Source organism: Euprymna scolopes, chromosome 13 (genome assembly GCF_053919585.1).
Source record: "Euprymna scolopes isolate OS-2025 chromosome 13, ASM5391958v1, whole genome shotgun sequence".
Taxonomy (NCBI): Eukaryota; Metazoa; Mollusca; class Cephalopoda; order Sepiida; family Sepiolidae; genus Euprymna; species Euprymna scolopes.
Window position 1 is genome coordinate 145,093,591 of NC_136494.1, and position 23,281 is coordinate 145,116,871.

General features: G+C 35.3%; 1 protein-coding gene across 2 annotated transcripts in view; it reads left to right on the forward strand.

The window, feature by feature from the left end:
* LOC145292217 (DCN1-like protein 3) overlaps nt 1-23,281 on the forward strand; it is a 315,593-nt gene that overhangs the window by 184,889 nt on the left and 107,423 nt on the right. The gene's annotated exons all lie outside the window — the stretch shown is intronic.

The following is a 23,281-nucleotide window of genomic DNA, read 5'->3' on the forward strand; positions in this document are numbered from 1 at the left end:
CAAATGTCACATAGCCCACTACACAATTCAGTCATTAGCTTTCTAACGATCCTCCATTTGTTAAATTCTGATTAATAGTCGCTGATATTGGGAACTGATAATATTGTCAAAAAATGTGGTAACTATATATATATATATATATATATATATATATATATATATACACACACATACACATACATACTCATAGTCAAAACAAAACTACATGAACATTTTCAGGCTTTTTGAAGATTATAATACTATTCTATGGTTAAATTTTTATCACAATTTGTAAAAAAAAAAAAAACTATTTTCAAACCAATAAAATATGGCCAAATTTGCCTACATTTGTATATATAGTGTCCTGGCAGGCAGCACAGTTCTGCTGCTCAGTTTTCTTCCTTGGTGCCCTTTTCCAGACTACTAATATATTCTGTAACTATATTTATGCCTTATTTGTAATATTGAGAAATGTGTTAGGATTTGTTTATTTCACTATCTGGAATGCTATCTCTCCTGATATCCTTGAACCGATAAATCTCACTGATTATTTTATGACCATATACGAGGGTCGTGCAATAAATAATGCCCCTGACCCACTTCCCATAGCAGTAGAGCAACAAAACTTGGCACAGTTATTAGTCTTTCTCTACATAGGAAGCACCCAGAGTTATGCATTTCTCCCATCGTTTGATGCAGCTCTGGAGACCGTTTTTGTAGAACACCCCAGGTTGGTCCTCCGACCACGACATGATTTCAGAAATCAAGGCTGCATCATTTGGGAAACGCTTTCCTTTCAAAAACAACTTCATGGCTGAGAAAAGGTGAAAGTCAGAGTGTGCAAGGTCAGGAGAGTCGGGAGAATGTGCTTCTGATCTGGCGACATGCGAGTTGTGGACGGGAGCGTTGTTCTGCAGGAAGAGGGTACCTTTGCTTATCTTGCCCCATCTCTTGATTTTGATAGCTTCCCTTAATTTCCTCAAAAGTGAAGCTCCTGTAATTGTGGTACCCTTTGCCAGGAAATCTGTCATCACTACTCCGTCCTAGTCCCAGAAGACTGTGAGCATGACCTTGCCAGCGGAGGGCTGCACCCTTGCCTTCTTTGGAGGTGGTGAGTCCAAGTGCTTCCACTGCATTGACTGAGCTTTCATCTCAGGATCATAGTGATGGACCCAGGTTTCATCTTGTGTAATCAGTCTTTTGAAAAACTTTGACTCATCTTGGCACATCCTCAAATTCATCCTCGAGCACTCAACGCGTTCTCGCTTCTGGAATGGTGTGAGCAACCTGGGAATCCATCTGGCAGACACCTTATGCATATGCAAATGGCCATGAATAATAGTTTCCACAGACCCTGTACTAATCTTGACATCTTGTGCTATTTGGCGAATAGTAATGCACCGATCTTCCAAAATGGCAGCCTAAACTTGACGGACAGATGCCTCATCAATGGCAGAGGGGGGGGGGGGCGACCAAGTCTGGGAGCTGTTTCCACAGACTTCCGACCATGTTTGAATTCACGATGCCAGCGTTTTACAAGGTCATATGATGGGGCATTATCACCATAAGTTTCATTTCATCAAGTCTCCTGTGGTGTGGTGTGCGTCCTTTCAAATACAAAAACCGGATCACTGCTCAACATTCAACAGGCTCCATTTCACACCTGACTCGATTAAAACACCTGTAAAACAGAAACCACAATTAATTCAGAGCTGTAATTTGCCACATAACTCGTAGAGATATAAATCATTGCACATGCAAAATATTAGCTAGATCAGACAACTGGAAGTGGGTCAGGGGCATTACTTATTGCACGCCCCTCGTATCAGCATTGCATGATGTGTTGAACACCTAAAATTGTGGATCCTGTTATCTCGCTTGGATCTGCTTACTGCACACATTGGATGATGTGTTAAGCGACAAATACCTTGCGTGGTAAAACAAGTAATGAAAGAAGATGAATGATGTAGATAATTAAGAGATGAAGAGTGGATAAATATTGATCTACAAACTTGAAGTTTGGTATATATGGTATTCAGACATGTGGAAAACTTTTTAATCGGTTTTCATCCAGAAAAAAGGGCTGCAAATGGGAAAAAATTAAAAAAATTGGTACTTGGGCAAGATCATCGGATTTTCATCTGTTTGTCAATTGTTTTGTCCTTATGTTAAGAATAAGTAGGTTTGAAAACACTTTTTAAAGATCTTGTCAAATTGGCTTAATGGTTATTGTACTTGACACACTATCTTTTGGTTTTGATCTCGGCTTGAGTAATTTTTTTTACTTACAGGAATTGAACTGTTTAGAAAAAAACAAAAAACAATACTCGCATACACGTCTGTGTTTCTTTTTTTATTTCATTTTTTTATTTTTTTATTTTTATTTTTTTTTTATTAGGAATTTAACGTTATGTTTAATACCAGGCATCGGATATATCTGTTAGTGTGTGTGTGTGTATATATATATATATATATATATATATATATATATATATATATATATAAATTTTTTTTTTTTTTTTTTTCTCGGAGAACTGGTTTCTTCTGTGGAAAGCAACCATTTATTAAAACACCTGATGAAGACTTCTGGTTTTAACTGACCATCTTTCTTAAACATTAGCATATCTACTGTAATGACCATGTAAATTTGTTTATATTAATGAAAATCTTGCTCTTCTTTTATTGAGCACTCTTAATAACCTCGTTAAATTCAGTAGTTTTTAGCCTTGAATACCTTTAACCTGGTGTGTGTGTATGTATGTATGATATATATATATATATATATATATATATATATATATATAATTTCAGAAAGTGTGAGAGAATATATATAATGATTTTTTTCCACAGCCGAACCAATGTTGCAGCCCACAAGAGTCAAGAAAGCCAACAAACCGGAAGTCCAAGACTCGAGTTTCGCCCTCATTTGGGCTCATCAATTAGACACATCCGCGCTCAGGATTTGAAACCCGAACCTCTTGCATGCTAGGCGAGCACTCTACCAACTGAGCAAACACGCCACACACACAAGAAAGTCTTATAACTTACACAGATCAAACAACCCGCGGCACAGATCCGACAGTGGAAAGAACCTACCTCATATTGAACAAGCTGGTTTAATACCTCGTCCCTTGTTCAATATGAGGTAGGTTCTTTCCACTGTTGGATCTGTGCTGCGGGTTGCTTGATCTGTGTAAGTTAATAGACCTTCTTGTGTGTGTGGCATGTTTGCTAAGTTGGTAGAGTGCTCGCCTAGCATGCAAGAGGTTTGGGTTTCAAATCCTGAGCGCAGATATGTCTAATTGATGAGCCCAAATGAGGGCGAAACTTGTGTCTTGGACTTCCGGTTTGTTGGCTTTCTTGGCTCTTGTGGGCTGTGACATTGGTTCGGCTGTGGAAAAATCATTACATATATATATTCTCTCACACGTTCTGGATATTCTATTGATTACTCGTAAGGTTTTTTTTTTTTTTTTTTTTTTTTTTTTTTTACACAGTGATCACCACTTATCAAGGCCCGGAAGCCACTCAGGGATAAGGGTTATTGCAAGTACATTACGTTAGTGAGGAGATTTTATGAAGTGTTTAATTAGGGGGGCGGTTCATTAGGAATTTGTTAACATTAGACTTGAAGACATCCAAGTTGTAGTCCGGAGGGAAGCAGGCAGACGGAACAGAATTCCACAGGCGTGAAGTTCTAAGAAAGAAGCTTTGCTCATGAAATCCGCGTTTTGATTTAGGCACAGATATAGAGTGGGGAAAATTTTTCACAGTGGATTCAGCTAGACGGGTGTTTTTCGTGAAAGATTGGCGAGGGGGGACCAGGGATTGGAGTTCAGACAAGCACCTGCCATGAAAATAACGATAAAACAAGGATAGGCTCGCAACGTCTCTTCTGTGGGAGAGGGGTTGCAGGGTAGAGAAAAGGGCATCCCCCACTAAACCACGAAGTCTATTTTGTACTCTGTCAAGGCATGATAGGCTGTTTTTGGCAGCTCCTGCCCAGATATGGCAACAGTATTCCATCCTTGGCCGTACTTGGCTTTTATATAGATAGAGAATTGCATCAGTAGTGAGATATCTTCTGGAGCGGTAGAAGGATCCCACCATCTTTCCAGCGACCTTGGCAACAGACTTGATGTACGTGTTCCATTTCAGATCAGGAGTAAAGATCAAACCCAGAAGCTTGTCAAAACACGGGGCCTCACCCAGAGGAGAGCCATCCATCACAATTGATGCCAGCTGGGGATCAGAGCGTTGATGATGTAAGGATAGGAGTTTGGTTTTGGATGCATTAAAGGTAACTAGCCACATCTTCCCCCACTGAACCACGCGCTCGAGATCAGAGGAGAGAGAATCCGAGAGAACTTCGTCATTTACAGCCTTTGATGTGTTGCCGTAGATGGTCGTGTCATCAGCATAGATGTCAACGAATGATTTAAGTATGTGTTTAGGGAGGTCATTGATGTAGATCAAGAAGAGAGTTGGGCCCAGTATTGACCCCTGAGGGACTCCAGCATTTATATTGCAGGCCTCCGATTTTTGTCCATCTACCACTACTCTTATGAGCCTATCGAAGAGAAATGAGTTAATGATTGAGAAAAGATTTCCAGTTATACCGTAGCTGGAAATCTTGTGAAGTAGACCCTTATGCCATACTTTGTCAAAGGCCTTTAATATGTCAAGAGCAATTGCCCTAGAAAGGAAGCCTTTGTCAAGAGATTCACTAATCCTGTGCGATATAACCGTCAGCACATCTGCGGTAGATCTTGCAGAGCGGAAACCATATTGTGTGTCACTAAGAAGGTTATTCCTGCTGAGGTGGTTGACTATTTCTCTATTTAATATTGATTCCAGCAACTTACTCATAACACAGAGAAGACTTATTGGTCTGTACTGAGAGGGAGATGACTTATCACCTGAATTCTTAAATACAGGGCAAACTGATGAGGTCTTCCAGGGGGTCGGAAAGCACTTCTCCTTAAGGCAACGCTTAAATAGTTTCGTAAGTATGGGAGCAAGTTCTGGTTGAAGCTTTTTTAACACGTTAGCTTGTTGGGGTGACATCGTCCTTTTGAGTATATAAAAATGTGGAAAATCAAATATATATATATATATATATAATCAACAAGTACTGACACAACAGGTCACGTGTGGTCTAGTAAGTAATAAAATTTTAGAAAAATATACAGAGAGAGAAAGAGAGACACTCGGATATCTGTAGCTGAGGCATCAGGATTGGTCCTGATGTCAAATATGCTAAACATTTACTTACAATAATGTATTCACTATAATCCTACCCTAAAATCTATCTACTATTATATAAAAGTTACTGTGTGTGTTTGTGTGCATGTTCCATTCCTCATAGACTCGGCCGTTTCGAAACCTATCTTTAGTAAATTTAACACAAAGCTAATTTATATGGCTGGCAGTGTTCTTAGATATGTTTTGTAGAGAATTTCATCTGAGTATTAAATCGAAAATATCCAATTCTAAAACTAGTTTATCTTTCTTATAGATAAAAAATAATTTTTACATGGGAATATTTTATGTTGCCCCAGCCAAGGGAGATAAATCTCAGCAAATCATTTCTTCTTTGAAAAAAAAAAAAAAAAGAACTATTGTCATCTGGCGATATAAGTCAGTAGTAGAGTATTCGACTACGGATACAATCATCTCCTGTGCAAGCCCGGTGCGTACCTCACCATTGTAATTTTTTCTTATTAATGAGTTCAATTTACAATAAAAGTAGAGTTACCATTTAAAATCGTCACAACTAATTTCTTTGTTTACATATTTTTAAACCAAACATTAATCAGAAGTGACTTTTCCAGGGCATTCATCGTCAAGCTCAAATATCAGCTGACGTGATATTTTAAACAGACAGCATTTGATGAACGACATTATCATTATTATTTTTTTTAAGTTTTTTTGCGAATTAGTCCTTTGGGCATATTACTTCTCGTAATATATAATATTCAATAGAAAATTGATTCTAAAATAATACATACGCAATCTGCATAAATTAAAATATCATGTTTAAGCGTATTGTACGACCATGCAATGCCGGGCGTGAAACTAGTAAAATAATAAAGAATTTGGGTTAATCAGACAATTGTCTCATGTTTTCATAAATTTATGTTTCTAAGAACTAACAATTGGTTAATGGATTTAATTAAAATTTTAATCATAAATAATTTTAATATGATTTATTCTACCGTTTTTCTTATATTTTTTATTAACTTTATATATTTTTTGTAAATTCATTTCTAACTAGAATGTTAAGAATGTAGACTTAACTCCCTTTTTTCTTTTTTTTTTCTTGCCAAACATGGTGACTTTTATACCTGAAGAAGGTCGAAGGTTACATCGATCGAAACGTTGTACAAATAACATTGAAGATGAGAACATTAATCCAATTAATCCAAATACTCACAATCATGCTTATCTCAAAAGTTAAGAATTGTAAAAAGAAATGGAATTTATATTTCCTTTTTGTTTGCCGAGATGTAATTTAATTTTTTTTTTATTTTTTTTACGATAATATCCGATAATTGTACCCTGGTGATCTCAAATGATATTGAGGGTTCATTATATGCCATTAGTTTGCTTGTAAAAATGTGATGACTGGTAACATATTGATTTCTATAATGGATGAGCAAACCGAGCAAAGTATCCGATTTTATTTATTTTTTACACTCCTCCTCTTTTCAAATTTTTTTTTTTTTTTTTACATAGGCATCACCACTTATCAAGGCCAAGAGGCCACTTGCAACAGTACTCCATCCTTGGACGTACCTAGCTCTTATATAGATAGAGAATTGCATCAGCAGTGAGATATCTACTGGATCGATAGAAGGATCCCACCATTTTTCCAGTGGCCTTGGCAACAGATTTAATGTATGTTGTTCCATTTAAGATCAGAAGTAAAGGTCAAGCCCAGAAACTTGTCAAAACATGGGGCCTCCCCTAGACGAGAGGCATTCATTTCAATTGATGCTAGATGGGGATCAGAGCATTGATGATGTAAAGATAAAAGCTTGGTTTTAGATGCATTAAAAGTAACAAGCCACCTCTTTCCCCATTGTACCACTTGCTCAAGATCAGAGGAGAGAGAATTGGAGAGAACTCGGTCGTTTACGGTCTTAGATGTGTTACCATAGATAGTAGTGTCATCAGCATTAATGTCTACGAATGATGTAAGGATGTGATTTGGAAGATCATTAATGTAGATCGGGAAGAGAGTTGGGCCCAGCATGGACCTCTGATTTACAGATTCAGTAAAAATTGTTCAGGGATCTTTTCCTTTGGCCCCAAAATAAAGAGTTCAGACAATTCTTATAATGACCCTTTCCATGTTGATTGCGGTGTATGTGCAGTTCTTGAAATTTCATCCTCCCAGGCTTTGCCTTCTCTCTTTGAGAAGGGGTTACTTTATTGCTAATCGCCTGAGGCGCCTCTACCTGGGAATGCTGATGGGGCTGCCCTGGCAATTTTGCAGGGTCAAAGTGCTCCTGCTCAGGATTGCTGACTTTCCTATACCACTTTTTCACTCTTGTGTCATATTTCTCACTGTGCGAAAGAAGTCAATGCTTTCAGTAAAAATCGCTTAATTTTGGAATGTTTGTCTTACATTTTGTGAGATCAGCAAGTGTTTTTTATTCTATTTTTATCTTTGTTAACATATGATATTTTTAGATTTTCCTATTTAATGTATATTCTCATTAAATTCTATACCCCACCCCCATCTTTTTTCCGTTCAACAATTTTTGTAGTTGGAATTTTCAATTCACTTCATCTAACAAAAGAATCTCTCAAATTTCACAATGGAATTGTCTTTGATTCGTGCATATTTTATTCAACATGGAAGAATTCTTTAAATGGATCCTATTAGTACCAGTCATGTTTAGAAGCCTCGAATTCCCCTTTTACTCAACTTTCAAAGAAATTCTGAAAATCTAAAATCGACATTCTTCTCTTTGCCATTAGTTTTTAGAGATGTGTTCACGACAGGTTTTTGGAGGTTTTACTTTAGGGTATTTTGTAATGGTAGAAGTATTTTTAGGATGAGCCGGATTCAGAGAAATATTTTCTGTGAAAAAGATTTGCAGGTTTTATAATCGAATGTGACAAAAAAAAAAACGAGAGACATGTTATCAGGTAAACAAAACAAAATGAGTTAAGAAGGCATTCACAAAAGAGATAATTTATATATGTTTTAAAAAGGACGGATTACAGCAATAGGAAAATATAGAATGTTCGTGAATATTTTTAGAATTCTTGTAAAAGCAAGAGGGATTCATTAGCTGAGACATTAGAAGACGTTTGAATCGATGAATTAAGAGCCGTGAGTCTCAGGGGTCAGGAAAATCGAATTCAGAACTTCTCTACTTAATAAAATGATAATTCATTGAAAGTTTTTTTTTCAAAGTTCATATTCATTTGATTTCTTATTACAATTGGAGTTCAGTGAAAAAGATTGAAATATTTCAATGAATAAGGTTTAACACTGATCCGTAGACAGTTCAACTCGGCTCCAATGGTTTATTGAAATAAAATCTGGCCCCTTTTAAAGGGTTTAGATAGCTCTCACAAAGACCATTTCAAATAAATTCAGAAAGTTTTCTGATTGGTCAAAATATTTTTTTTTTTTATTAAGGATAATGTATGCACAGACGATATGCGTACAAATGCGTTTATGCTACTTCATCTCAACTTTTTTCGTTTTTGATGAAAGCATAATGATTAGACTTTTTTTTCTCCTCAAGACAATGTTTAAATAGTTTTGTAAGTATGGGCGCTAGTTCTGGTTAAAGTTTTTGGAGTAGTATAATTGGAATACCGTCAGGGCCGGTTGCTTTACTGGAATCAGGGTTTTTGATTAGCTTGGCAATATCATGTACAGATATTTGTATATCACATAGCATGTTTTCTGATACAGGAGGAAATATTGGGGGTTGATGGCCTTGGTCGCAAAGGGTAGAATTAGTTGCAAGGTTCTTGGCAAAGAGTCTAGCTTTGTCTGATGCTGACGAGATTACTTCAGGTCATTGATGATAGTTGGGATAGAGCACACGTTTCTTTTCAGGATTCTGTTTGCAATTTGCCAAAACTGGTGGGAACCAAGCCACTGCTCAGCTACTTTGGACTTGACGGACTGAGCATACAACTCTCTTGCGTTCTTTATTATTTTTTTATAATGGTTGCTGGCAGTTCTGAAAGCAGCTTTAGTCTCATCTATTACATTTGAAGCAATGGAAAAGGTGATTTATGTGCGCAATGGCAGCAGCACATTCTGGAGAGAACCACGGCTGGCTGTTAGGTTTTCACTGGAACTTTTTCAAGGGTATGAAAAAGTCAATACCTACAATTAACCATTCCATCAGGTCTGATACTATAGAGGACTCCTTCTTTTTAAACATGGAACGCAGAGGTAGATCTAATATGAATGTACAGAAGCTATCTCAGTCTGCCATAGAGTATCGATATACTGTACGATGGAGAGGTACGTCTGAGAACTTATTTCATTTCATTTTTATCTGAATTCATAAAACAGAGTGGTCGGAAGATCCAAGTGGAAACGGAATGGAAACTGAACACAGTTCAGGGCAAGTTGTGAGAAAAAGGTCTAGGAGACTTGCATACTGGCCGTCAAAGTCGGGCACACGGGTGGGTTCGTGAACAATCTGAGTGAGGTCATAGGCAATGGAGAAATCATGACAGAATCTGCCCTCATCATCGATTTTGTTTGAGTGAGTTAACCATTCCACATTGTGAACATTGAAGTCTCCACATACGTGAATGTTAGCTGAAGGATAAGCAGACAGGATGTGGTCAATTTTCTCAGATATGCTTTTAAAGATAGTAACTCCGCTGTTGTGGGGGCGATAGAGAGTAAATATAAACGCAGTAGTGTGAGCAAGTGCAACCTGAAAGCACATATAGGGTAAGTCAGGATCTTCCCTGGAGATGTCCCTACCACATGGAAAGCCATCTTTAATATAGGCACATATTCCATGCCCATGGCGATCTTGAAGGTCAGATTTGGAAGTTAAGTTAGAGGATCCTTTAATTACAAACTCATTTAGGGGAATAGTCTGTCCAATGCCAGTTTCGCTTAGAAATAATAGGTCTGGTTTAGTGACCTGTAATTGTGTTTCAACCTCTGAAAGGTTAGAACGTAGACTCCTGATATTGGAGAAGGAGACATGGTAGTGGGGGTCTACGTTGGAAGTTGAAGATCCGGGTTTAATCGTGTATTTTTTCTTGAAACTTTTCATGATGGAGTTTTGGGATTTGTGGACTAGGTTGACAGACTTGCTTAGAGCAGGACAGAGAGGGAAAGTAAGAAAGAAAAAGAAACAAAGAATTTTTTTTTTTTTTTAGCACCTAAAGTAAAGCCGTAACAATTACCCACTATTATGGCATCGAGAGGCTCCACCAGAAGCTACTGCATGGTCCAGAATCCATTCATCAAATGGCAATACAGCAGCCCCACATTTAAACTTGTGCATATCACTTCAGTCAGGGAAGCTGGTAGTAGGAAGGGAATTCTAAACTCTAGCTGTTCGTGGGAAAAAATATTAAAGTAAAAAGCTTTCTGGGGTTTAGGGACCTCAACAATAAGGAGGAGATTTTGTTGATAAGCGGGTTTGTCTTGGATATGTATGTCGAGGGGGGGCACAAGTACGAGTTCATCAGAGCACATTCCATTAAAATATTTGTAAAACAGGCACAGAGATGCAACATTACAGCGATGGGACAGGGGATGGAGCTTAGTTGAAAAAGTGGGATATATTAGATTGAAAACTGTTTTTTGGACCCTATCCAAGGAGGAGAGGCGAAATTAAAAGCCATTATGATTTTAACCAGGGATTGTTTTACAAATGCATTTAAGCTATAAAAAAAATACAAAGAATTAAATACAGTTAGCATTTGAAGTAAAATGTCTTTGCTAAATGAATGGGATAAGACCATTGAAATCGATTGGGGGAGGGGATATTTATTTTGTTATACAATATTAAACTTTTGATAAAACATTTTTTGCAAAAGTGAATTATGTTAAAATTCTCTACCATGAATATTTACAAGATCATTTCCCCCCCCCCCCCAATATGCACCAAGGAGAATTGTCGCTTTCACTTTAAAGATCTGATGGTTTGAGAATATGATTGTAATATTAACAAAATTGTCTCGTGTATCTTTATTTTTCATTTTATTATTCGTTGAAAATAATTATGCAATAGCATAAAGTATTAAAAAAAACTGTTTAAAAAATCTATTAAAAAAATATATCAAATTACTTCTACCACAAGTCATTTCGGTTTATTTGTAAACAAGTCAACCATTTTAAGCTTTTGTTAATTGTTGAAAAAGAAAAAGAAAATGATTTACTTTGTCACCTTTAGGAATTTAAGTGTCGAATAGAAAGTCATTTCTAGCTTTAAAATTCTTAGCAAATCATATTTATTTACAGTGAAAATTTTGGAGGCTACCCTCATCTGATAAATTAGAGGAAGAGGTTTGAAAAAAATAATAAAATTATAGTTTTATACCATTTTTTATTCTGTTAATATCAAATTATACTGTAATAATTAAATTAATTTTTTCAAATTGCTATTTAAAAGAAAAATATAATTTGGTTTAAAAAAATGATTCATGAAAAAAAATTATTTAAAAAGAACTCCAAGCAGTGCAGGATATCTAGAGCTAGTTTTGAATAATTAATTTTATCTGTTATTAAATTTGAAAAGGTTAAGTTTTAATTTCTCTTCAATGATCTTGATCACTCATTGTTCTTGGAAAATTGTTTTAGAACAACAAAAAATATGAATCCAGTTTGATGACAGTAGCGTTTTAAAATGTCGACATAATCTTATCATAAATGGTATTGCAAAGACTCTGATGTCAGGCATTTCTGACTTTCTGATTGTTAGATGGATAATAAATTTCATCTAGAAACTAATAATAAAATAGAAATAACTCCTTGTATCCTACAAAAAAACATTTTGAAGCCTTTGTCTGCCCCTGAATGTTGTCCCAATAAGGAAAATTAAAATAGAGACATTACCAACATCAACTTAGCAAGCCTCATTTTCAAAGTCATTTCTTAAAGTTGTAAATAAATAATTTATTATTGTTAGATTCGTTTTCATCCATTTTATTTTTCATTTTTGTTGCTTCTCACAAACCACTTCACAACAGGCTGAGAACAAACTTAGTGTTTCCTGGAATAGCCAAAATTTACGATTGTCCCTAGTGCAGTGCATCATTAACAAGCTATTGAGGAAGTTTTGTGTGACAGCGCCCATAGTTTTATTTCCTCTTAAATTGAATTACTGTAACATATACTGTCTGCTACTGAACTGCTGTTCGGTTTAATTATTGATACATCTGATTAATTTATTATTGTTACTAGCTGTCAGCCCGGTGTTTCCCGGTCATACAATAAGCTTAAACATATTTCAATTTATGCAAATTGCGTATTCTTATTGAATCAATCATTCATTGAATATTGTATATTACGAAAAATAATTTGCCCAGTGGACTAATTTACAAAAATTAATAAAGATAATGTCGTTCATCAAATTCCGCCTGTGTTTGTTTACAATATTACGTCAGCTGATATTTGGGCTTGACGATGAATGCCCTGGAAAAGTGACCTCTGACTTATGTTTTGTTTGTTTTAAAATATGCTAACAAAGAAATGATTTGCGGTGATTATAAATGGTACCTCTTCTTTTATTGTAAATTGAACTCATTAATAAGAAAAACTAAAATAAAATGGGTGATGTACACCAGGGCTCGAATAGGGATCATTCGAACTGTAATCGATCTACCACTAACCTATATCTCCAGATTATAATAAATCTGATTTTTAAGAACAAATGATTTGCTAAGATTTTATTATCTCCCTTGGCCGGTGTAACATAAAATATTCCCCTGTAAAAAGTCTTTTATTATCTATAAAAGAGAATATCTAAGAACACTGCCAGATATATAAATTGGGTTTGTGTGAAATTTGGAAAATAAAGGCTCAGCCGTTTCAGAACCTATGAGGAAGGAACACACACACAAAGTGACTTTTATTGAAGAGTAGCTAAAGACATACTAATTAGTATTAGTATTATGACAACAGAATATTCTTATTGTTTTTACGCTCGACTATATATCCGACAGTTAGACACAGTTAATCAACCGAGAAACACATCACACATCATATCAACAGATACACACTAGAGAGTCAAAACAATGAAAATAATTTTTTTTTTTTTTACATTCCATCCATCGTTTAGAATCCTCTGATACAGAATTTCATTAATCGTTATTCATGAGTAGCTTTTATTCTTTAAAAAATAATCTGAACTATTTTAACAATATCACTGGATGGATAGATAGACAGATAGATCGATAATAACTTTTAACCATATCATCTAACATATGTACCACTTTTATTGCAATTCTTTAAATTTAGTTCAATAATAAAAAAAAAACAAGATGATAAAATTTATGGCTCCGATCATCTTAAAGATATCAAATGTTATAAGTAATGATATAAAAATTATTACGAGTAAGATTTCTCATGTCGGAACCAAAGCTTTAAAAATTTATTGGGCCAGAGTTAGACCATATAAAATTTCAGGAGTCTGAGTTGAATTGATGTCTGACTCCACAGTTTTAGTATAAAAGCAAAGTGAACTCGGTAACTTCAATGGGACTTGAACTCTGGTTGCTGATTTTATAATCCAGTCAATATCCATTTTACCAATTGCACTTGACTAACCTGTGATATAAACTTTGTAAAATCTAAGTTTGTGGATCAATTAAATTGCTTTCAATCTCTGACATGAGAAAGCGTTTTTACAGCAGCCTCTTAGCCATTTTATTGCTTCGCCTGATCAAGTTGGAAATCTTCTTTTTTTTTTTTTTTTTCTGTTTTTCTTCTTTTTCTCTTTCTTGTTCTATTTTTCTTTCTTTACATAAAGACTTTAACTTTAAAAAGATTTTCTACCAACTGGTTCGGTCTAACTTCTTTTCTCCTTCTGTATTAAATGATCTCTAATTAAAAGACAATTCTTTAATTCTAAGATTCTTACATGTCTACACAATTAGACATTGTCTTTTACTGATTCCAAATAAATCCAATGAGATTTAATTTTATGAATTTCTTTAACTTTTGGAGATTTTGAATTATTCAGATTACTCTTCATTTCAGTCAAAGTAACCTCCAACCTTCTTTATGTGTGTCTTGTTAGACTCCAGAACATGTGGCACAACTGATAAAAGCAATAAGTTCTCTGGAGGTTGAAGGTTCACTTCTCACTATGGGCGATATTAAGAAAATAAATTACAAATTATTTCTACCCGGTCAATGCTGACAGAATAAAAACAAACTACCCCAATTTTTTTTTTTTTTTTTTTTTTTTTGCACAGTGATCACCACTTATCAAAGCGCGGAAGCCACTCAGGGATAAGGGTTATTGCAAGTACATTACGTTAGTGTGGAGATTTGATGAAGTGTTTACTTAAGGGGGTGGTTCATTAGGAATTTGTTAACATTGGACTTGAAGACATCCAAGTTGTAGTCCAGTGGGAAGCAGGCAGACGGAACAGAGTTCCACAGGCGTGCAGTTCTAAGAAAGAAGCTTTGTTCATGGATTGATTAAATAAAGTGTTCGATTCAAAATTCCGTATTGAATCTTGAGTTTGACAAGACGCATTTACATAAGATCAGAGTTCACATCAACACAAACGCGTGAATAACATCTAAGGTGAGAACAATAGCCTAAAAATTCCAAATAAAACAAATTCTTAATCCTCATCTCAAAAATTCAAAACATTACTAAGACTAAATGTTAATCAGTTGGAAGTGATTAACATTTCCGTTTGATATATTCATTTTTGTTAATTTTGATACGAAAAAAACTCTTGATTCCTTAAAAAATTACTGACTTTAATTCTATCCTCAAATCTAATACAATGTAAGTACAATCCGATAAATCACGATTTTCAAAAACATTTTTCACTTATTTCAAATCTTAAATTATTCCTACGTTTGTTTTACTGTTTTTCGTGTGCTATTATTGTATTACTAATATTTTTGCTTATGTAAATGCTATCTTTCTTTAAGGAAATTTGAATTGGACAATGGGGAGGGGGGTAACTGAATTAATTTTCGTTTATTAGGGTTGGTGGCATACTAACATGCACTTGTAGTAGTATAGAGAGACAAAATTAAACCAAACCGATTATTACTATGAGTTGTGTACATTGGTTCACAGTAAAAGTTATGTTATGAATAGTCATAGAAGCTTCATTATAAATGGCATTTCTGCCTTTATGATGTAAATTTGTTCACTGAACAATATTGGTTGTGAGAAAGTATGGAGATTTCGGTTTTTTCAATGGACCCTTTCCTGATATCACTGATAATAATATGCGATTACAATAAAAACATAATTTATTGACATAAATGAAACGGTTTAGGATTTCTTGACAGAATCTTAAATTGTAAACACTTATACTGGGGCATCCAGTAGTTTTTTTTGTTTTTTTTAATTAAAAATGAATTAAAAATACCACTTTATCAAATCTCTATATGCAGCTCAGACAAGCACTTGCCATGGAAGTAACGATAAAACAAAGACAGGCTCGCAACGTCTCTTCTGTGGGAGAGAGGTTACAGGGAAGAGAAAAAGGCATCACCCACTAAGCCACGAAGCCTTTTTTGTACTCTGTCAAGGCAGGATAGGCTGTTTTTAGCAGCTCCTGCCCAGATGTGGCGGCAGTACTCCATCCTTGGACATACTTGGCTTTTATATAGATAGAGAATTGCATCAGCAGTGACCTGCGGTAGAAGGATCCTACCATTTTTCCAGCGATCTTGGCAACTGACTTGATGTACATGTTCCATTTCAGGTCAGGAGTAAAGGTCAAACCCAGAAGCTTATCAAAACATGGAGCCTCCCCCTAGACGAGAGCCATCCATTTAAATTGATGGCAGATGGGGATCAGAGCGTTGATGATGTAAAGATAGGAGTTTGGTTTTAGATGTATTAAAAGTAACCAGCCACCTCTTCTCCCACTGTACCACATGCTTAAGATCAGAGAAGAGAGAATCAGAGAGAACTTTGTCATTTACGGCCTTTGATGTGTTGCCATAGAGGGTAGTGTCAGCAGCATAAATGTCAACGAATGATTTTAGTATGAGTTTTGGGAAATCATTGATGTAGATCAGGAAGAGAGTTGGGCTCAGGATGAACCCCTGAGGGACTCCAGCATTAATACTGTGGGCCTCTGATTTCTACCCATCAACCACTACTCTTATGAGCCTATCAGAAAGAAATGATTTAATGATTGAGAAAACATTTCCAGTTATACCGTGGCTGGAAATCTTGTGAAGTAGGCCCTTATGCTATACCTTGTCGAAGGCCTTTGATATGTCAAGAGCAATTGCCTTAGAAAGGAAGCCTTTTTCAAGAGATTCACTAATCCTATGAGATATAACCGTTAGCACATCTGCTGTAGATCTGGCAGAACAGAAACCATATTGCATGTCACTAAGAAAGTTATTTCTGCTGAGGTGGTTGACTACTTCTCTATTTAATATGGATTCCAGCAACTTACTCATGACATACAGGAGACTTATTGGTCTGTACTGAGAGGGAGATGACTTATCACCTGAATTCTTAAATACAGGGCATATTGATGAGGTTTTCCAGGGTGTTGGGAGGCACTTCTCCTTAAGGCAACACTTAAACAGTTTTGTAAGTATGGGGGCAAGTTGTTATTTCACCACGTTTTGGCCAACTTATCCTCTGGCCTTCTTCAGGTAATTAACTGTGACGGGATAGGAATGCTGAGTCTCTTACTGTATTCCAGGTAATTACTGCCTTCCATCGTTGTTGTCTTACCAGGCTTTGGCCAACTAATCATAATCTTAAAGGATTTCAATAAAAAAATATATATATTAGTTACAATTTATTTTAAAATTTACTTTGTCTAGCCTGGTTATTTGCTAATATGAAACATTTTTAGTAATCACCTACAAAATAAAATTTAAAAAATCAGCAAGGGGAATAACTAATTTTAAATTGAAGAATATAATAGGGCTTGTCTATCTTAAAAGTGTGCAAACAAAAGTTAGACTTCGCTGCATCCCGGACAACACCTGGTAGGTACAGCTAACAATTTATAATACTTTCTCTAGATCTTCCGTAACATTGGCATGGGCGCCCTCTACCACTGACCTTCCCTCATGTCGCGAGTAACCAAACCCCCGCCACTTCCCTCCCTAGTCCTCTCCCCTTCCTAGATAACTCTTCTATAAAAACTTAACTTAAGATTACTTAATGTAAAATGGCCGCTCAATAAAGTTGCTCTTTCACTAAGGTCTGTGTCGTCCGTATTCCGATAACTAACCCATGAACGTAACACGTCATGCAGCCTGTACAACCAACTTTGTCAACTACTTGCTGTAACGATGAAAAAAAAAATGTCCTTGCAAGGAGGCAGATCAATATTATAAGAAATTAATAGATTTTTCAGTTTTACTTTTATTTTATCTGATTTTAACTATTTTTGTTTATCTCCAAACAAGCCATATTCTCACTGAATCATAAGAGGCTACTCTAATAGGGACCAGATTTATAAAGGGGCAACTGCATAGCAAAATATTTGTTCACATTACATTTAAACTTTTGCATGTTGGTACGGTTGGGGGAGCAGGGAGGGAATTTCAAAGGCCAAGAATCCACCCCTTTGATTTCGAAATAACTTCTTGACCAAAAGTTTGATTTCGAAACCGAATTTCAACTTTGGATTGCCCATCCACTAGTCAGTTAAACACTTATTATATTCTGCGTTTTGGACAGACGCCAATTGAAATGGTTCTTTCTGTTTTCTCGTTTACTGATTATTTTTGTTTAAATTTTTGTGCGTTTAAACTAACAGATAATAAACAGTCTGGAATAAAACAAAAGACGTTCAGACATTATCATTAAAAACAAACAATTTTATCCCCCCTCTCTCTTTCTCTCACACACTCACTCACATACATACACACATACTCACATACATGCACTCACACACACGCACGTACATGCGCATGCGCGCGGACACACACGGGCACACACTCACAATTTCACTCCTGCTGAAAATTGTTTATTAGTTTGTTTTGACATATCAACCCATTTCAGATTATTTAATTCTGAAGCACACCATTCGTATACGATTAATTGAACATTAGTTGCTATTCTATCTGTAGTTGTGTGAATTGGGGATTCATACCCTTTCCAACCGTATCAGAGATTCGTTCATTTAGCGATAATTTGAGTAAAATAAAATCATAAGAAAAATAATCATGGCTTATTTTTTATGAATAAAAGAAAACTCCTGTTGAGTATTTCCATCAGATATATATTAACCGGCAATTTAAATAAAACATTTTGTGAAATATTATTTTAAGTATTTTAATTATTTGTCAAAACTCAAAACTTTAATTTAGTTTATGTAATTGTGAAATACGTGAACGAGCAGACATGTCCGAAAATACGAAACCACTAAACTAATCCTGACGATGATGACTTCATGCAGTTATTCAATCAATTCATACGATTTTTTTTAAGTTACAATTATTTTTTTTTAATGATTCTATTTTATTTAAAAACAAAATGTCCAGTTTTATTTTAATTCTCGTTTAATAAACGAATCTCTTCCAAAAGATTTCGGTAAAGAAAAGTTGGAAAATAAGACGCAAAAAATAGTCGTTTGTTGGTATTGTTGAACTATTAAAAACTTATTTCGTTTCATATATCCGGATTTCGCACTTTTATTTTCCCAAGTGACATCAACTTCGGGCGGCTAAATTTTCCATTTATCCTACGATTGTCAAGAAATGTATTTATTAAAAATTTCCTTGAAATATATTTTATAAAAATTGTACTGTTTTAGTCGGTGGGTCGACATAAGCTGATTTTGGAACAACACATAAAATGGGTGAAGTTTTAGCAACTTCAGATTAATTGATTACAGGACAATTTTTTGTGTGTGAAAAGTGATAACGTACATGAAATGCTTTTTCATATTAAAATAATTGGTTTTATGCTTGTTGAAAATGAGCAAAAGTTATAAGCAATGGCTCTAGTCAGTTAATATGCGTGATTGCCGACTCTTCTGTTATTAGCCGACTGAATGTTTTAGAAATAAGTTTAAAAGAATTGTTTTCATTCTAAAAAAGTTGTCAAATATGGAAGAGGAGAAGGAGTAATTACTCTTTTGCTGGATTGTATTTTTGCGAATGCCACAATGAGAATCTTTGTGAATGAGGCTTGGGTGGGGGTGGGGTAAATCTTTGTCATCCAACATTTCGCCACTTGTATCATAAGATTGGAATTCAACCAAATTGGACCCCCCCCCCCCAAATCAGCAGTTGAATCCGATTCTATGAAAATGTTAATTTTTTTGCAGAATAAAAGAACATAATTGTGCTGATCACAAAAATTGTCTCCTTTAGTCGTTTTTCAGCAAAAAGAAATTTAAATTTTATCATGAATAATAGATTAATCCATTCTCTCTCTCTCTCTCTCTCCCTCGGTGAATTAGTACACATTAATAACGAAGCCTATTATTCATAAAGACTTTAATAAGAAAGTGTGTGTCTTCCTATATTTTTTTATACTAAAATGAGTAACTCTGATTCATTTTTCTGTGTTTCATTTCAAAGGTTTTGTTATTTATGACCAAAACACAATACACCTGTAGTCGAACGTAGTTTGAGGCGGCAATCTTTGTAAGAGTCTTTTTTTTTTTTTACAAATCTATTTGAAATTCTCTTCAATACCATTGTTTTGGTTATTTGCTGAACGTTGCAGAAATGCTGGAGTAAAGTGTATTGAAGGAGACACACAAGATAGTGATCTTTTATTTTGTTCTAAATGGAGATGAAGCATCCTACTGGATACATACACTCTCATACGTTCCAACCGAGAGATCTTTTAAGATTCTGGCGGTCCCCTTAAGTGCAATTGTTTGAATATTTCTTGCACTTGTTTCATCGGGTATATTTGCTAGGTAATTTTTGAAATTCTTTTTCATGAGTCCAGTTGCTCCCATAAATAATTACTGAAATGAATAGTATATCTCTTATCTTCAAACAAAAGTGCTTTTAACTCTACCATTAATCTTAAATCAGAGTGAACTATACTCCTCCTCCACAAAAAAAAACTCCCTTAAGCCCGACTTCTAACCCTAGGTACGAGTGGCAAGCCCCATCCCCCCCCAAAAAAAATACCTTAACTTTACCACTAATCATAAGTTAAAGTTGCAACAAAACCTGTTTCCAAACTTTACATGCAAGTATGTAAAATGGGCATAAAACTAAATATTTATCATCAATCGACCAAAGTGCGTTCACTCTGAACAATTTCTGATGTGGCAGACGATCCTCCACCTATAATTGCTTCTCGCACGGATAATCATCTAAGATTGTAGATTGTTCGCTTCATCAGGCTTTCATCTTTACAGCCGTCGTCAATAGCCGTGCTATGGTGTAGCATATGGAAGTGCAACTGCTGCACTTAAGAGACTCCGATAAAAGAGCACATAAAGAAATCAAATTGTCTTTTCTAACCAAGAAACCAGGATGTCTTTTCTTATATACTAGTATGGGGGGGGGGGTACCTGACCTTGCCTGGTCGTAAAATAGGCTTAAATATATTTTAATTCATTCATATTTCGTATTTATTATTACAGAGCCAATTCTCCATTGAATATTATATTGTACCTAATATATAGTAGTGATTTCCAAAGTTTTAATAAAAATAATTGACTTGGGTACCATCAACTAGAATAAAACTCAAACATTTAGTGCTCTAGCCACGTTTCCTGCTGTTTGAACTATCGGCAGAAAGATAAGAAATATTTAAAATTAAACCACTTCAAATTATGTATTTATGCATGAAAGTAATAGAAATATGCTGACAAGTTGAAATGAACATTTTGCGTTTCAACTTGCCAAAATATGTCTGCACGCATTATTCATTCATCCAAACAAAGATTTTACTCGTTATAAACCATCCTTGGTGTAAGATTGTTATTTCCTGTTAATTTCAGTGTTATGTGACCAGTAGTTCAAGAGCTAATCGGTTAAATATTTTCACACACTCAAACATACATCTACTGTTTTATTTTTATAGATGAGTGACTCACTACAACACATGCAGCTGTGAACTTAGTAACGTAAATGAATTGGTTTCATACAATTTTTAAATAACTAGAAAAATAACTACAAGAACTCTAAAAATATTCACAAACCTTCCATGTTTTCCTATTGCTGCCCACCTCTGGAACACTGATCTGCTGTCCTACTTCCCAGTTGAATACAACATGGTAGCCCTCAAATCCAAGGTGTTTTAAAATTTATAATGATCGGTTAATTAGTTTAGTAATGAATCACATTTCTTAGCATTTTCACAGCATTTTGTGTTCTCGTATCTTGCTTGCAATTGTTAATAATCTTTTGGGAAATTCCAAGTGAATCTTTTAATCATTTTTTCGGAAACAGCAGTATACTAATTAAATAGTATATATATATATATATTATATATATATATATATATATATATATATATATATATATATATATATATATATATATATATACTAGCAAAAGTACCCGTCGTTGACTGGGTTCAAAAACAGCCTACAGAAAATGGACTCTGATTTATGAAAGTATGATAGGTTATGAAAAGGAAGGGTTGTAAAGAGAGAGCTTCGAATTTGGGGGTATCAAAACCAAAGCAAAATATGATGAAAGTAAAAATAAAATAGATAAACCCCATAATTTATTATGCCATACCTGTTCACACTGAAACACCTATCACAATATTCTGTGAATCTATATTAAAAAACCTTGCTAAACTTTGTGACATATTTCCATTCTATGGAGGTCAGGTGCGAACGAACACCCCATAATTTTATTATACCATATTTCTTAAAACTGAAAAATAATTATTAAAGTATACTTACGCAGATAGATATAAAAAGTCTTTATTAAACTTTGTGCCTATTTCCATTCTATAGAAGCCAGGTGCGAACGCAGACCCCACAATTTTATTATACCATCCCTATTTAAGTTAAAACATACTTACCAAAGTATTATTATGTACATCTATATCAAAAACACTTGTAAACGTTTTTTTTTTTTTTTTTAATTTTTTATTTCCATACTTTGTGGACCAGGCACGAACGCAGACTCCACAATTTTAATGAACCACTGTTCTGCCAGATCAAACATACCCATTTCTATTTCTCGATACATCTTCTATCATATGTAATCAATTTTTTAAAATAGTAAACCATATAGGAGCCTATTCGTGACCAGACACACACACACACACACACATTCAGCTTTATATATATATATATATAGTTTATATATATATACTAATCAGGTCATGTCATATGCTACTGGTACCATGTAACCCAATACTACCTGCCTCATGGCCGGGTCACCGGCGACTAACCTGGTACCCCCACCAGACTTGTTTGATGAGGAGTGTGGCTAATCTACCTGAAGGATTAAAAACAAGACCTTCCAAAAGGCGAATGAATCCTTTTTGGAGGGGGCAACGGCCAACTAGCACCGTGTGTGTTTGTGTGTGTGTTGGGGTGGAGAGGACTACTGTAAGCCGTGGTGAAGGCAACCTTTCTAGGAGAAGCAAATCTCTGATTTAAAAAACCATGAAGCGGGTGACCAGTACTTGCATTAAGCTGGTCTGCAGTTTAACTTGTTGCTGGCTATCTTGCTCTTGCTTGTTGCTGGATCTCAACATTTTGAACTGAGAGAGAGACTTAGCTGTCGTACAAAGCTAAGACTCTGTAACATCATCTGTGTATAGATACTCCCTCAGGCATTTGTCTGTAAAAGTGGTCCTGTGGCGATGGAAAAGTTGTGACGCGTGGAGGCTTGAAATGTTGGAAGCATGTAATAATTCATCTCAATGACCATCTTCAGTGTCATGCCTGCTTGAGCGGGTGAATTCACCGGTAGGACTTAAAAAAAAAGTCATTTTTGGGCTCATGGACTTTAAGTGTCTGAGGGAGTGGCACTCGTCTGACAGGACGTTGCAATCATCATATATATATAAGTTGAAAGAACTTCGATCATTACTAACCAGTAGAGTTATCACTGGTGACGAAGGGAAGAATCCATCAGGTGTATGTACACATTGTGTTGATGTATAAAAGTGAAAACCGGCCAGTTGTTGGAGATATGTGTTGCATGGAAAGATGAAATGATGAG